The sequence below is a fragment of the Heliangelus exortis genome, chromosome 3 (genome assembly GCF_036169615.1).
Source record: "Heliangelus exortis chromosome 3, bHelExo1.hap1, whole genome shotgun sequence".
Lineage (NCBI taxonomy): Eukaryota > Metazoa > Chordata > Aves > Apodiformes > Trochilidae > Heliangelus > Heliangelus exortis.
In genome coordinates, this window is record NC_092424.1 from 12172177 (window position 1) to 12188166 (window position 15990).

Consider the following 15990-nt stretch of genomic DNA (forward strand, 5'->3'; position numbering starts at 1 on the left):
AAATTTGAAATTTAATTCTTAAACTGTTGAAGCTAACAGGAATATAGCATTTTGATCTGAAAAGGTTCCATTTTAGTTCTTCTACAAAAGATACATGGAAAGTACTGCACATAAAACCATAAATCTTAGTGTGAAGAAAAATGTTAATTTTATAAGAAAATTGCGAAAGTATGTACCTGAAGTTGGTAAATGTTACCTGTACTAGGGCAATTCTCTTTGATGAGGACTTTTTCTGCTGTATTTGGGAAATAGAAAAATGAGCCTCCTATCAGAACTGCAAAATATTTCAAATATATGGGCACAATTGATGGGGTTTTTTTCAAGGAAAAACAAATGAGATATGTGTTGTCATGACGTTTCTTCTCCTAATTTTAAAACAAACGTGTTTTGCTGGGTTTTATCCTGTATGTTATACCTTGCTGTGGAAGCCATTTCAATTGTACAAGGTAGCCTTAAGCAGCATGAGTTAAACAAATGCCTGTGTGTAGCTAATGGCAAAACCAGCTGACTAGGTTTGTGATTTGTGTTCAGTCTCACTAGATGACAGACTTTTGTATGAAAATATTGATAAGCATCTTTATCTTCATAGAATTGTCAGCCTCAAGTTTTTAAACACTGGCTTAGCCTATGTTGGATTTTTGTGCAGTTACTTTGTAAAGATGGATTTAATCTTTAAAGTAGGAGAAGTTGTTCCAAATCTGAATAATTTTATTTTGGACCTTATTTTGCCTGCCCTGTTTTTGGAGTAACTGATAAATGTGCTCTGGTGTTACTGCAGTTCTTTTAAATGCCAGTTGTAGGGTGTGGTGATGTAAATTTCTTGAAACAATGTCATAGCTTTTTGCTGAATTACACAGTATATTTTATCTCTTGAGGTAAAGGAGAAATTATCCATGCCTTAAGTATTTACAAGGCTACATAGAACAAAAACAAGAATTCTTTCAATCAGTAGTAACTAGGGCATTACATAATCTTGGATAATGGAGTGGAAGTAGTTCACAAAGTCTGCTGGGGCCTTGTAGTAAAAATATAAATATAAAAATGTTTCAGTTGCCAGTCTGCAGTTTGACACCTCTCTCCCTAATTTTGTGTTGGTTTTATTGGTTCTGTTTTGCATATATTACTGTGAGGAAAATGAACCATGTAGCTTATACACCAGGATCATTATTGCAAATGAAAATATAATGTAAAACAATAAAGTAAACAAGAAAGTAGAACATTGAAATAATCTTTCTAACAGATAGTCATAAATTCTTTGTTGAAGTAGAAAGAAGAAGTCATTGACAGACCTGGCAAAAATGCTATATTATCTGAAGGATGAAGGTGTTGCTTCTGAGTTACAGATCAATTGCAGCTGTTGAAATTACTTCTTGTTGTTTCAAAAGAAAAACATTTCTGTCTGTATAACTCAGGTTTTACTGGGTAAGGACAGTCACATTCTTATAGAAGAGATATGTGGCTGGAAGTGAGAAGTTGAGTTTGGCTTTAAGGGACCATTTGTTTTCCCAAAGTACAAAGAAGAGGTAAAGTTTCAGTGGGAAATGTTCACTTTAGTTATGTTTTTTACTGCTGGACTACTGTTATTTGTAGTTGTCAGGGAATGTTGAAATATTGTGCTATAGAATAAATAATTTGTAAAGCATGAGCAAGGCAAATACTTCTTGCTTATTCAGAAATGGGTGTGTAGTTCTTAATTAGCAGCTACACTATATAAAGCAAAGGAAAAGCAGAGAAAAGATGTTACCTACTCTTCTGCTTACAGATTCTCAAAGGATGAGGTTATTTCTATTACAACTCAGAACTGTAAAATCTGAAGGATTTTTGCTTTGATTGAACTGAGCAAGTCTTGAATGCTTCCTGCTGAGTTTGTTCAGAAGTCTATACCTAAAACTGTAATTAACAGTGTTCTTTTGGATTAAAAAGCAAAACAAAACAAGAAAAACCCGAAACACAAAAAACCAACTAACAAAAAAAACCTTTGCAGTCTTTTATTAGTCAAGCTTGTCTTTGATATCAGCATGAGGGGGAAATATGCAGAAAGGATGACTTCTGGAAAGGATGTCTTTTCTTCATGAATATTTGAGTGGAGTCCATGAAAACAGTTTGTCCTAGTGATAGTCATGCATAATTCCAATGCAGTAATTACTGTTTAGTTCAGAAGCAGAGAGATAATTCTCACATTAATAAGTGTGAGTTGCAGGTGATTCTGGGACTCTCAGTGCCAGGAGACAGCTAACAGAGCCTTGGCTGTTACGAGAGAGATCAAGAAGCTCTGGAGCTATGTTAAGCTCTGGTACAAAGCTCAAGACTGAAAAATTCACTTAAACAATTTTATAGTGGAAACATTTCAAATGTAGGAGTGGCTTTTCACACTATTTTGATTTTATTTTTTAAAACGTTGAAGAATAATGCAGTGTGGTCAAAAGCTTTAAGTCTTTCCAGTTGGACCTGGTCTGATTTTAGACTTGTCTGCCTTGAATACCCACTTCTTCTCCACTAGGGCTGAATACCTACCCAGAGGAAGTAGGCAAGGGAGCAGCATGAGTAATAACACACGGTGTTCTAATTTTCAGACCAGTGTACCTTCTACTGTCACTTCCATGTGGAAGAAGCAGGTAACTGTATTCTTGCTGTACCGTGCTGGACTGGGAAATTAGGCCACTGCATATGTGAAGAGAGTGTTACCCGGTTCTGGCACCCCAGCAGGAACAGGCTGTGCCCATCACAATGCTGACAGAAAACAGCAGTTTTCAGCAACTCTGTAACTTGTTAGACTTGAAGGAATGTTGGTGAGACCAGTTAAAGGTTACCCTTCTGCTGGAAGTGTTCTTCTACTGGATTTTAGGTTTTGCTGTTGATATACCATTGATGTAACTGCTACAATAACAGTGATTTACACACACACATTTATGTCTCTATATCTGCCATATGCATACAATTATGCAGGTAAAATTTTTTATAAAAAAATAGATGCAATGAAGCTGCAGATGTGCAGTTTCCCTTTATCACAGAAGGCTGATACCACTGTGGTGGTAAAAGCTAGTATTTTGTAATTGATGAAAATTTTATATATTGTTTAGACGTGTTCAGTTAACCACAGGATATATCCTGTTGCAGTTGTTCTGGCAAAACTAATGAAGAGTTACATTATCAGAATATAAAATTGACCTGTGTCACATTTAGATAATTATCTAGGGAGTTTTGTTGCTTAAATAAGTTTTGCCATCCCCGCTTAATTTGCCCAAAACATGCATGGGCTAGCTTGTTATCTAAATTGTTTTAGATATAGGGAATATGGATCAAATAAAGAATGCTTACATAGCATTTAATCTTTTAGAAACCTCTCCTTGAAGCAGAGCATTACAAACCAGGTTGCTCTGACACATTCTGCAATTTCATCTGCATCAGAGCAAGGTGACTGTGAAGTCCTTGAAAATTGCGAACTGACCACTTTCACTAATTCCCATAATGGCTTTTTTCTTCTGGAGAAGCAAGGTTTATCTGTCTATGAAGGACTTTCCTTATTTTGCCAGATAGATCATAGCTTTAGTCACAAGGAGCAGTAGGTGCTGTAATCCTCACCCTGTTTCTTGATCATTTTTTCCTGTGTTATTTTGATATCTTTTTACAGCATTTATTATCTGTGGCTTCTATTACCTTTCATTTTATAAATGAAAAATTTTATCTTTGTAACATGGTGAGATTTTTTTGTTACACTTGTGTTTACTCCTGAGAATTAATTCATGTTTCCATTTGTAAAATTGGTGTTGTTCTTCTGTGTCATGGAACACCTAGCATGTATTCATGACTGCGCATTTATGCACATTTCACACCAAAAGCTGTCACGTAAAATATTTTCACTCTTGTCTCGTGTACAGTGCATTTAATTTGAAAGAATTACTGACGTAGGAGCTCTTTCAAATAGGTGAAAGCTCTCCTTGAACAAAATATACAACAATAAAATTTGCACTCTGCAATAAGAGGTTTCCAGCAAAGTGTAACTATCTTATTCCAACCGGAGTACATGACTATCTTGAAGGTCTAGATTTTCCTGGTAAGAGTTACTTGGCTGCTGGACCTAGGTTTATGAAGACTAATACAAGATAATTTTTACAAGTGGGATAGAAAAAATCAGTACTAATAGTAGTCTAAGTAGCTAACAAGGTTTACAGAGAGAAAGCAGTGGAAGGGAATAATGAAACAAAAGGAAGATCAAGTGACTTTTAGGGCAGGGACTGTCTATTTTGTTAAGAACTTTGAAAATAAAAAGCCCAGTGAAGCTGGGGTTTATTAGTGATACCACAATATTAGGTAGATTCCTCTTGTTTAAAAATAAAGTTGTGCTGGTTTGTCCCTACACTAGTAGCTAGGAGGTGCTGAGATGACTTAACCTTGTTAAAGCTGAAAAGTGAGAGAGGTTTGGTACCACCTCTGCCTTGGAAGACAGACCTCATAGCAAGCTGCAGAATTCTGCCTAAATTTGCTTTGCAGGCCTACATGAAGCAGGTGATACTGGGCTTTTCTTGCATGCTCAACCTTTAGCTACCATTTATCCTCCATCACTCAACGTGATGTGGTCAGTATAGTTTTTGGTGTTAGACATGCTCTGTCTGCCTTGAGTTTGACTGCTGAGATGATAGATTTCTATGTAAGGGCTTTACTTAAAGGATTGTGTTTACCTACAAGCGTGTTCCACTTTGTAACAGTCCAATATTTGCCTTTAATTCACCTTCCTTAGTTTACCAGGTACTGTCTGACCCTGGACTGGTGGATTCACTTACAGTTGTGCTGCTTTATCCAGCTGCTTTATCCACAGTATAAATACTGTGAATTTATAAAGTACTATGGACAAATAATGTTGAAGGTGAACGTAATGAATTCTTTTTTCTTCTTGTTTTGATGTACCTTTGTTAGTTGAACTCATTCAAGTAATAGTTTCCAGGCCTTGCCTTTTTGCCTCAGAGCTTGAACTAGACTAGATTGCCTGCTAAAGTTAAGAGTAGTTAATTTCTGTTGATCGTTGTCTTCTCAAGGCTTTGGTGTTTTGTTTTGCTTTGATTTTTGTGTTGCTTTACTTTTTGCAAAGGAGTCCAGTTCTGCTGGACTGTGTAGTGCTGAGTGCTTCAGAAATTTTGTGTTGTCTTATGGATCTGAAGTTGCTGCACTGATCTTACTTAGCTAAGAGTATCTTAGCATCTCAGCATCTTTATTCATCCATTGCTGAAGGTGTGAAGGTACTGCTGCAGTGTAACTGTTGAATCATTGTAAAATTCTGTTTTATCCTAGGTTATTGACTTTTTACTATGTCAAATAAGAGGTAGTTGCTTGTTTGTTGTTAGATTCTTATGCATGGATTGGATTAAAAGTATAAGCACCAGAGTTATATATTGGAGCTCATTTAACTAAAGCTAGATTTAGGCTGGCGTGAGTATAGAGCAGAAGTGTTACCTGTTAAGAGAGGATGTTAGGCTTCTGTTTTGAAACAAAATCTGACTTGTATGCCAGGGTAATCTATAATGATAATATTACCCTGTGACTTCCTTCAGCAAGTCAAAGCCTTTTGCTAAAAATGAAATCAGAAATACAATGGCAGCTTAGACAATATATAATTATCAATTTTAAAAGTTCTATTTGTTTTCATTAATGCAGATGAATTAATTCATTGGTAAAATAATGATGCTGAATCTTTGCCACATTTGGTTATAACCTTGGGATTGCTTTTTGTCTTCTTTTACTGTTGCAGTGCTTACAAAAAAGGTGCAGTATCTCACTCCAGTGCTGGTGTTGATTCACAATTTTGAGAAGAGAGCTATGCACTGAAATGACATGAAATAAAACTTTATTTATTTCACAAAATTGACAAATTTTAAATAACTTCAGTATCAAAATAAACAGCAGTAATTTCTACCTGAATTTCATATTTCTGTTAAGTTTTCAGATTCTTTAACCTCTCATTTTACGACATCTTAGATATTGTTGTATTATGAGATTAATGCAATATAATAGACAAAAGAAGTATGCTGAAAAATGTAATATATTGACTCTATTTTATAGTCTTGAATTAACATGAATAACCTGCATAATTCCTCTACCATTTAGTTTATTTTTGCAGGATGCTCTGGTGCTTCATATACTGAAAATGAACATACAGTCCTAGAGGCTTGCTGTATGTAGACTGTGGGTAGTGAATCAGTTTTCTCATCTGTCCATGCTTCCTTCCAGTGCAGCCTCAGCTCCGTTTATCATTTCTTTTGGTTGAGCCACTATTGACTCAGAGCTGCAAAACCAGAATATACCATCTTCCACTTGATTCATCCATAAGTCAGTGTTACAGCATAGTTTCAGCAACTGACTGAAATATCATTGCCAAATGCATTCTGGTTTAGACCCCTGACCTTATTTTATGCATGTGCTTGTTTCAAAGTGACTTCCAGAGGCTCAGTTGGTTTAGCAAGTTCTATGAAGTTCTATACAGTAATAAACTATCACCTATATAAGGGTTTGTATTTCTTTGCTTGTCACTTTATGCAAGGACTTGATGGAGCTTTGAAGTCTAGGAGAAGGAACTGAGCTGATTTTCAGAAATACAGAAATGTAGAAATCTTCTGTTGTTCCTCTTATGGCACATGTATAAATACCAAGAACAGTATTTATTAAAACTGATGTTGATGGGTTTTTTAGTATTGTTTTCCTACTGTATTTTTAATCCTAAACTCTGAGAAGTAGTTAGAGATTAGAAGAAATATGCAAGATATATTAATATACGAAAACTTCTATAATCTCAGACTGTCTGCAGCTTTGGGTCTAATTCAAAGACATACATAGGTTTAATTTAGAATATGGAAATAGTTTCAGCAATTTCAGTAGTTTAATTGCATATTCAATAAAGTCTGCATAAGGTGCAGTTCTGTCCTCAATCATAAACTGTACAAAACAGGAAAATGTCTTCATTATCTCGTTCAGAAAGAGAGAGTACACTGTTCTGGGCAAAGATTACTAAACCTATTTTCAGTGCAACACCATGAATCCTGGTATGGCACAATTTATATTATTTGAAAATAAGCGTCAGGATGAAAACATGAAAGTTATATTAGATTTGCTAAATATATTCTAAAAATGGTGATATAAAAATGTAAAATGTTAATTTTTCATATGGACAATATGTATTAGTGTGTCACTGTAATTATTAATAATTCTCAAAAGAAGTACTGAAACTACTGTTTGTTTTTTCACACCACTTTAAAGTATTTTTAATTTTAAAAGTACATTGTCAGTATAGCATGATGATTTCAAACACAGATTCAGTAAAGGCAAGAAAAGCTAACCTTTTTCAGCTTTCCACAAGACTTACAAAAATGCTGCAGAATATAGTAAATGGTTAAAATTTTATTTATAATATTACAATTTTTGGTATAACAGTATTCCTGTTTCCACACATATTATATACATTAGTGTAAGTAACAAGCCTAAATTATGGTGATCTAAAATAAACCCCTTTTGTCTGTTTTCTGGTAGAGACATTGCACAAAACCATAGAAAGCATAACAGGGCTTGCTTATATGTATCTATATATTTAATTAATATCTCTCTGTGTTCTGATTTCAGTATTAGTTTACGTATCTTGTGTGTTGCATGTTTGAGCTAGAAAACAGTGCCATCTCTGTTCCTGCTATTTGAATTTCATGGGTTATCAATGAGAAGCTGGATATCATCTGCTTTCATTTATGTAATTTAGCACCCTAGCTGGGCTCTCAGGTACATTTAGCAGTCACTGATGCAGCGCCCTTACCCAAACACTTTCTGCTGGAATGTTTTTGATAATCTTTTCAGCTAGTAGGTTGTTGGGGGTTTTTTGCTTTAAATTCAGAAATCATTCTTACCATTGCTGGTCTTTGCATTATGTGCTGTGCAATTTATGTTCAAAAATGCCATCAAAGTGTAGTGTAGATGTACACAAAAACAATAACAAATAAATTGAGCACAGTTCCAATAATGCCAAGCAGTGCTAAAATAGATTCTTCCTTTTCCTCTTTCTCCTCTTGCCTTTTTACATCTTCCAGTGTTGTGATGGCAGAGGTCCCCATTTTCCCTGCAAATACCTTCACCAGTATTCTGGCAGCTAGCTAGAAGAAAGAAAGCAAATGGTAAATCTGGTCTGACAAACATGCAAGCTTTAATCTTCTTCAAAACAATTCAGTGCTGCTTTACACATATTACTGCTATGTTTACTGATTTGTAGTAATATTTTGTTTTCTTTTTGTATGAACATCTCCATGTTAAAAATAATTGTTCTGTGATTTGACAGGAGTGAAAAACAGCTTGATGCTTGAAGCCAGTTAATATGCTTTATTATAAAAGAGTTTTTAAATTTGTCTTTAGCAAGCTAATTCATTTTCTTACGAAACATCAGATTGATGAAAGCAGGTATGTGGGCATTGCCAAATACTCTGAAATGCCTGGGGAGATTATGTGAATTTTCAGCTGTTGTTAAATATTTACAGTACAAATCCACTTGAAAATATTCATGTCTATTATTTTTGAACATGAAAATATACCTGCTTAATGCAGTATCAGTCTTTTTTCACCAGTGAGCCCTAAGTAGGCAATTACAGGTGAGATCTTATGCTTTTACGGTTTTAATAGATCAGCTTTTGGACATCTGTACAGCAGTACACATTTAACAGAAAATGTCTCTTCAAATAAAAAGGTGGTTGTTATTATTCTATATGCTTATTCTTGCAGTAAGCCAAAAGACAGTCATACTTTCATAATAATAAAATTCTAGGCAATATAAGGATTCGAGCTAGATAACTACAGATGTGTGTGTGATTTATTGCCTTTTTTTGTTGCAAAAGTGAGGCTGACAGGTCCTCTCTATTACTTAGCTGCTCTTGTACCCTTAATTGACAGTAAAATACCCTCTAGAAACATATCCCTGTAAAATTATGTTCACTGATGGCTGAGAGGGTGTTGCTACATATAATCTGCTATGCTGCTTTAGCCTTATCAATGAGAAATTTTTAAACCAAAATCTGTTTGGGATTTCTACTAGTTCAGGTAACCCAAATTCACTGAAAATTTGCAGTCATATTTAATAGCGTAATAGTATTTTTCTCTCGTCACAAACATCTTTAATCATGGAGATAAATGTATTTCTGCTGTGAGTCTAATTAAAGCCATCAGCTCAGAGCATCTCTCACAGAAAGGTTTAAAAAAAAAAAGATGTTTCTTACCCTACATTGCATCAGGAATAAAATGTCATCAGACATGCTTCTTACTCGTCGATTCAGTGGCAAACCAGGCTTTTATCTTCATGAAGGGGCTGCTCTCCTCACTCAGACAGACCACATAGGAGCATGAACAGTTCCTTGATGAAGTTTTATCGGTGAGGATAATAATGTTACAGAATCTTCCAAATGACTGGCCTCCACTCTCAGTAATCCACTAAAACAAGTATAGTCAAAAAGCAGTAAAACTCCTTCTGGTAAAGATCCTCAGTGTTGGCTAATTCTCATTAAAACTGAGGATTTCTTTCCTTAGATGATGCAGAGCAACAAAATGCATGCTGTTCAGTTTTGCCTGAAAAAAACCCAAAACCAACCAACCAAGCAAACAAACAAAAAAACCCCCAACCTAACGGTTCCTGGTTTTATTCAGTTATGCTCAGTTATTTATTAAGACTTCAGAAAAAGCCAGGCTTTGATTTAGGCTCTGTGGCAGCTGTCTGAAGAGGCTTTCTCACATGGACATCTTGTAATTCCAAATGCAGCGAACTGCGTGCAGCCACACTATGTAATTTTCGTCCAGCCTGAAAAGGGATGAAAAGAAGTCTGCTTTACTGGCAATAGTGTGAACGCTGTCACACACCTGCATTCAGAGCCTCTGGAAAGAATTCCAAGGTATTCTTCGGAGCATTGCATAACTTAGCCAGGCAAATCTGAAGAAAGGAATGACAGTGGCTGTAGCTGCACACGGTGGTGAGCTGTGACATTGATTAAACATGCACTTGGCACTTGCTGAATAAAGAAGGAGCTACGAGCCACCCTTGCAGACAGTGAGTTGCATAACAATGTGCGAGGGCTCTGCTGTTTCATTGTCAGGCCCTGCATATTTTAATCCTGTTCCAATAATGGAGAAAGTGTGCGGTGTAAGGAGGAGTGGAGTTAACTGTACTTTGGCATTTTCAGAGGAAGTGCTGCATGACAAATAGGGACATTAAGGCATTCAAGCTGAAAGCAGTGTTTCTGCCTTTTGTCTTTTTATGCTTTGTTTGACAGGCAATTGTTTCTATGGGAAATACGACTTGTAACACTTTTCCCCTTTTTATTCACCACCCAAAGAATGCAGGTTGGTGTGTAATTAAGTAATGAAAATGCAGAGTTAAAGAAAAATATTCCTGTTCTGATTTTATAGCAATCAGTAACTCATTTTTTTTTCTAGGTAGATGAGGTATTTTTTTCCTACCGTACTGGAAAGGAAAGGGGGAGCTCTGCAATGTCTTCTCCCCAATCTCTTCACATAAAAACCTGCAATTTTGATAACCTCTGCAAGTAGCTGTGTTTGAAGTAATTTTATTCAGTCACTTTGTTCTGTGAAGGCTACCAAAGCAATGTGTTTCTGTTGGTATAGCATAGTTGCCTTTATATAAAGGAGCAGTATTTTGCATATATTGGAAAACGTTTTTTAAATGTTATTTGCAATATCAAGGAATGCAGAATTCAGAAGTACATAAAGCTTGCACATATGAAAAATCTAAAGACAATTTATTACATTGGATTCAAACAGTAGGAATCCAACTGGAAACCTTGGTCACTTTCCAGAGCAGCATACATTTGAAATTAGGAGACATTGTTTGAAACTGAGTAGTCTATAATCTTTTTGTGAGAAAGTAAAAGACTGTAAACAATTACTATAAATACTTATATTTTTAAATTATTGTACTTGGACATTGACCTTTTTTCATTGCTTTTCTTAAGTCTTTAAGTGCACTTGTTAGTATGTTAGTAATGGAGAAAACTACATATATTAAATGTGTATTATTTAATGGTAAATGCCATGTTTCAAGTACCATGAGTTGTATGGTACTTGTACATGATTTGCCCTTTATCCTGAAAGTAGAGTTGCATCAATTAAATTATTTGACTACAGAAGATTTAAGTAATTGGCTTCAGTCTCTCCAGCGAAGCCTCCTTAAAACCCATTCTAGATTGTGTATATGGTCTTTGCTTTTAAGCTTCTTCCCTTACTCTGAGAAGACTGCTGCAACTTCACTTCTTCCTAGAATTCTTTTCTGCCTGTGCATCTTGACCATATTTCTCTCTTCGCTTGGATCCATTCAGAGATACAAAGATGGGGAATTTTTCACCTGTGTATTCTGACCATTTGTTGACCATGATGTTGCTGAGATCACCTAGAAATAAACTGAACTGGCAAGGCTCATTGCACTGTGTTAACCCTCACCTGTTAAAGATCAAACCCTTTCCCTTCTGGAAGGGGGGAAAATGTGCAACGTGCATCTTCTGTTTAAAGACAAATAAATGTATTTGGGGGTAGGAATTTGGCACCTTTTCAGTATAAGCAGGTATAAAGACTCAAGGTCAGCAGAAAAAATTCTTGCAATATTGTCACGTATAAGTAGTGACAATAAACCAAATTCAGCAGCTCCACTGCAAATGGCAGCTAATTAAGTTGTATCCACAGAGAGCAGCAAAAGATTAACAAAATATTTATTGGCCTGGTTATGGCTGTGGTTGAAGTCTCATGGTGATCTACCAGTGACACAGTTGTAATGCAGCTGGCACTTCAGTGGCTAAGGTGAACCCAGGGAAACAAATTTCTGTGGGCTCCCTCTGTGCACAGTCAGGGGGGAGCAGCACCTCCTGCATGCAGCAATTCAGCTTCAGCGTTTGCCATGGACCTTGGTTTGATGGGAATTCTTCCCTCCTCTTCTTCCATTGTATTGATATGAGCATGTGTGTGGACGTGCTGTGAACTGGTTTGGAAACCAGAAATAGATCTGTAGAACAGCACAGTGAGAGGGATGGGGTAATAGCTGTTTAAGTTGCCAGTGTTGGCTGGTAGAGGTGTGGGGGCAAGAAAGCAAAGGTTGTTATTTCTGGCAGAACATTTCTCAGTTATAGGAAACGAGGAATCCATCCATGCTGGGGGGAAGCTGGTTTTCACAAATAACTTCCTTATACCTACAATGCATCTTCAGTGTGAAGAGAAAATTTCATGCAACATTCCTCACATTTCTCGCATGAATAATACATGATTTGAAAAGGCCTTGAGTTATCCATGTTTTTTTATGATACTGGGGAAGATGCGGAGATATTTTACATTTTGTGTAAAATAACACTGTAGTCTGGGCTTATTTTTTAGACAACAGGTAATAAAACCACCCAATTCGGTGTGAACATTATATGGTTACATAGTAATTGGGTTTGGACACAAGTCCAAAATGTTCTAAATTTAATGCTGTTACTTCCATCTAGGCAGAGCTTTCAGTCACTTAGTACGACTTTGGCAACTCATTGGTATCTGATTTATGTAGCATCCCAAGAGCAGAACAAATTATGTTGATTATAGGTCAGTCTCTTCATTATTGCTGATGTTTGAGCATTTGTATTGCATGGGGATAGACCTTAGGCAATACAAATGTATGTCATATTTTAAAGATATTCATACTTCGAGAGGGAATTGCTAGGCTACCTTGTGAAAACGCAGTGATATAAATTCAGTGATTTACAGTCTTGATCCTTAGATGATCATTATCCTGCTATATGCTACTGCTATGAATAATACAGCACACACATAACATCACATTTACAAAAGGAACAAGTGCTCTTCAACAAAGTGGATTTATATAGTTTTTAAATTCATGTACTCTAAGATCATTCTATATGCTGTATTTTTTCATTAAAATAGCTTGTTTGGAGTCAGTTATTGTTTGCCAGTATAAGAGAGCAAATGCTCTGAAGATGGCAAGTCAAAGCAGAATGTAAGGGAAGACTTGAAGGAGGAAATGGAAAGAAAAATATGGAGAGCTGTCTAGACTTAAATATATTCAGGCTACAATGCTGTAATGAAATCCAGATCATTCATACATCAGTTGCCCATGAAGACTGTTTTCCCTTCTAGTTGTTTTATTTTTTCCCTAAGATTCAGGAAACTACTTGAAATGTAGCAGCACATACATCCTGTAGGTGGTTAAGTTCCAGTTTTCTTCTCTGGCAAGTTCCCCAAACTTCTCTTCATGAGTTCTGACACTCTGAGGTAAACTGCAGAACAACAGAGCAAATCCATGGCTGTTGAGCTACAATTACATGCACAAATTAAGATGAACTGGTTCACTTAGCATAAGCAGGAAGGGGATGTGCACAATCCTTTCTTCTACCTTAGTCTCTTTTGTTTGGTTTGTTTTTTTTTCTCTCTCTCTCCTGAGGACTAAACACAGCAACTGTTTTCTTTGTAGGAGAGAGCTGTGTTAGCCCCTTTTTTATTACATAGATTGATGTGTGATGCCCTTGAGTCAGCATTGATGGGCATGGCCAGGTTGAGCCAGGTTGAAAAGCATTTTTTTATTCTGTTGAATAAGAGGGAAAAATCAGATCCTTCATCTGTAGCAACACAAGTTGCTTTTAGATTTTTTTTTAACCTTCTCATTCGAATTTTTTTTTTGTGTTTTATCTCAGCACTGACTTGAGGATTTTGACACTTGAGCTACTTACATTTTGTTTTCATTCTGACTGATAAACTTGAAAGCCTTTGGTTATTGACTGGGTGGTTTTCCTCATTTTGTAACTTTGTTACTGACCCAGAGTATCCTTGGAAAATTCCAGAATTCTCTCATAAATAACTACAGAAGTTCCTCTGGTTTGTTTCCAAAAGTAGTTCTGTGTTAAGAAATCAATTGGACAAATTAGTACCAGATCTTATAAACATCAAGCATTTTTCTCATCTTTGTGTTCTATTCACACATGGGACATCAGGCAATTCTCATTTTGTTCTTCCTCAGTGTTGTCAAAAAGAATCTCTTGTATGGGCATTGCACCTTTAAAAAGCAGTTAGTAACTTTAACAATGCTTCAGTCATAATTCAGTGCTTTTCTCTTCAGCTCAAGAGGATTTTAGTCAAAGACAGGAGGTATCCAGGACTGTTTTTTCACGTAGATTTGACTGTAGGCTGCATGCTTCTGGAGGAGTATTAGGGCTTTCAAGCATCAGGTTTTTGAGCTGTCATATTCATAAATTCTGTTGTGTCAGAGGAGTCCATTAAGTGAATATAATAAGCAGAGTAGTGAGAACTTATTTAGCAGGGTGGCTTTCAGATAACAACAGAACAAAAACAAGTTTCTCTTTCTCCAAAGCCCTTAAACTTGTGAGAGAGAACAAATCTTGTCCTTATTTCTGGGTGGCTGATCTTCAAAACAAACAAACATAGAAGATACCATCATCTTAGCACCTTTCACGAAGGTGATTTTTGTCTGATTTGTTGTCTTTACTTGGAAATAGTTTTGGAGTAAGAGGATGAAATAACTGTATAATGAAATTTCATTTTCTCTTTACAAAAGAATATGAATATATGTTTATTACGTTTTCCAAAACATTTAAAGTATCAGACTTTCCTATTAGATAGTGCTTTTGGCGTAGAACTTTTAATTTTAATTTTTCTTAAATATAAAAACCAATTATATATGAGTGATTAACAAAATATTTATGAAAGAAACAAATTGTAAATTTGTTCTACTTGCTCTGCTGTGTTGTAGCAAGTAATAATGAAGTATGTATTAAAACATCAAAGCTTTCAGAACTTTGAGAATTAAAGCCCTACGTGTCACAAAGAGCAAAGCTTCTTAGATTTGGTTTGTAACTGGGTACTGGATTGCCTGACATATAAAGCACTTAGTACTTTTAAGACTGAATTTTACTGACCTGAAAGAGCTAATGGAAATATATTATTTTTTTAGCAAAGTTCATTGCAAGACTCTAACTCTGTTACAATCTTTATCTGTTTCTGTACTGCGTATTGGTTTATATGGCTTTAAAACATAAATCCATTACTGGAGAGCTCTTCATTCATTTACTTAACTGGTGGTGGATTTTCCAGCTGCATGTACAGAGCATACTTCAGGCTGGCTTGCAACCTCTGGCCCAGCTCACTTGATGACAGTGAATTAAAGTGCATGTTGGATTTTCTAGAAGGTAGGGAGTTTTGTGGGAAAGATTGTCAGGAATTTATCAGGCAGGAAAATGGATGGCTGAAGGCTGGATTTCAGTTTGGCTTCTCATATCTCACCTCGTTATTGCTTCCCCTGCTTCTCACCCACTTATTTGTGCCTTAATGAGGCAGAGTACTTTTCAGAAAAAGACTATTATGGAATTGGGAGGGTGTGTCAATTTGCTTTTATGACCCGTAAATCACAGAGGTTTTTCCAAATAATGACTAAGCCACTCAAGGTGCTTTACAAATGATTCTGAAAGTAAAAAAAGTAAAAGAAGGCTCCTCTGAAGTTCCGGACCTGTGTGGTTAAAGGATAGTATAACTATCTTGAAAGCATGAGCAACAGACTGCTTATGTATCTGTATCTGCCTGTCAAGGACCTGTAATTTTTTTACTGCTTCCCTTTGGATCCCCTTAGACATCACTCTTCGTGAGGGGCACTCTTTTGAAAGACCTTGATGCCTTGCACTCCACTGCATAATATGTTTACTGGAAAAGGAAACTAAACTGTGGTGTTTGCCTTCCTGCCTCCTTAGATTAGTTATCTTTTTTAATAAGCTTTCAGGAGAAATGTAGTTTGATGCTGATTCTTGACATACAAGAATTTGTAGAAGCTAAGAAATCAAACATGAAATGCAGCTGGTGTTCAGTTCATTACTCAAGTTAATTTCTGTATGTTTATTTTGAATTAAGAATTGAAAATTAATAGGTAGGGGATGTTGTCTTCGGAACTGTTTGTTTTTGGACAGAAGTGCTCCATGAAGTTCT

At 36.0% G+C, this 15990-nt stretch overlaps 1 protein-coding gene and 1 long non-coding RNA gene across 11 annotated transcripts in view; one reads left to right on the top strand and one right to left on the bottom strand.

Moving 5' to 3' along the window:
- BIRC6 (baculoviral IAP repeat containing 6) overlaps window positions 1–15990 on the top strand; it is a 155914-nt gene that overhangs the window by 114990 nt on the left and 24934 nt on the right. The gene's annotated exons all lie outside the window — the stretch shown is intronic.
- Window positions 5823–10930, bottom strand: LOC139794089 (uncharacterized). Its single transcript, XR_011724944.1, has 2 exons — window positions 9234–10930; window positions 5823–8123 (listed from the first exon to the last, which is right to left on the bottom strand). It is a non-coding gene; the product is annotated as an uncharacterized lncRNA (long non-coding RNA).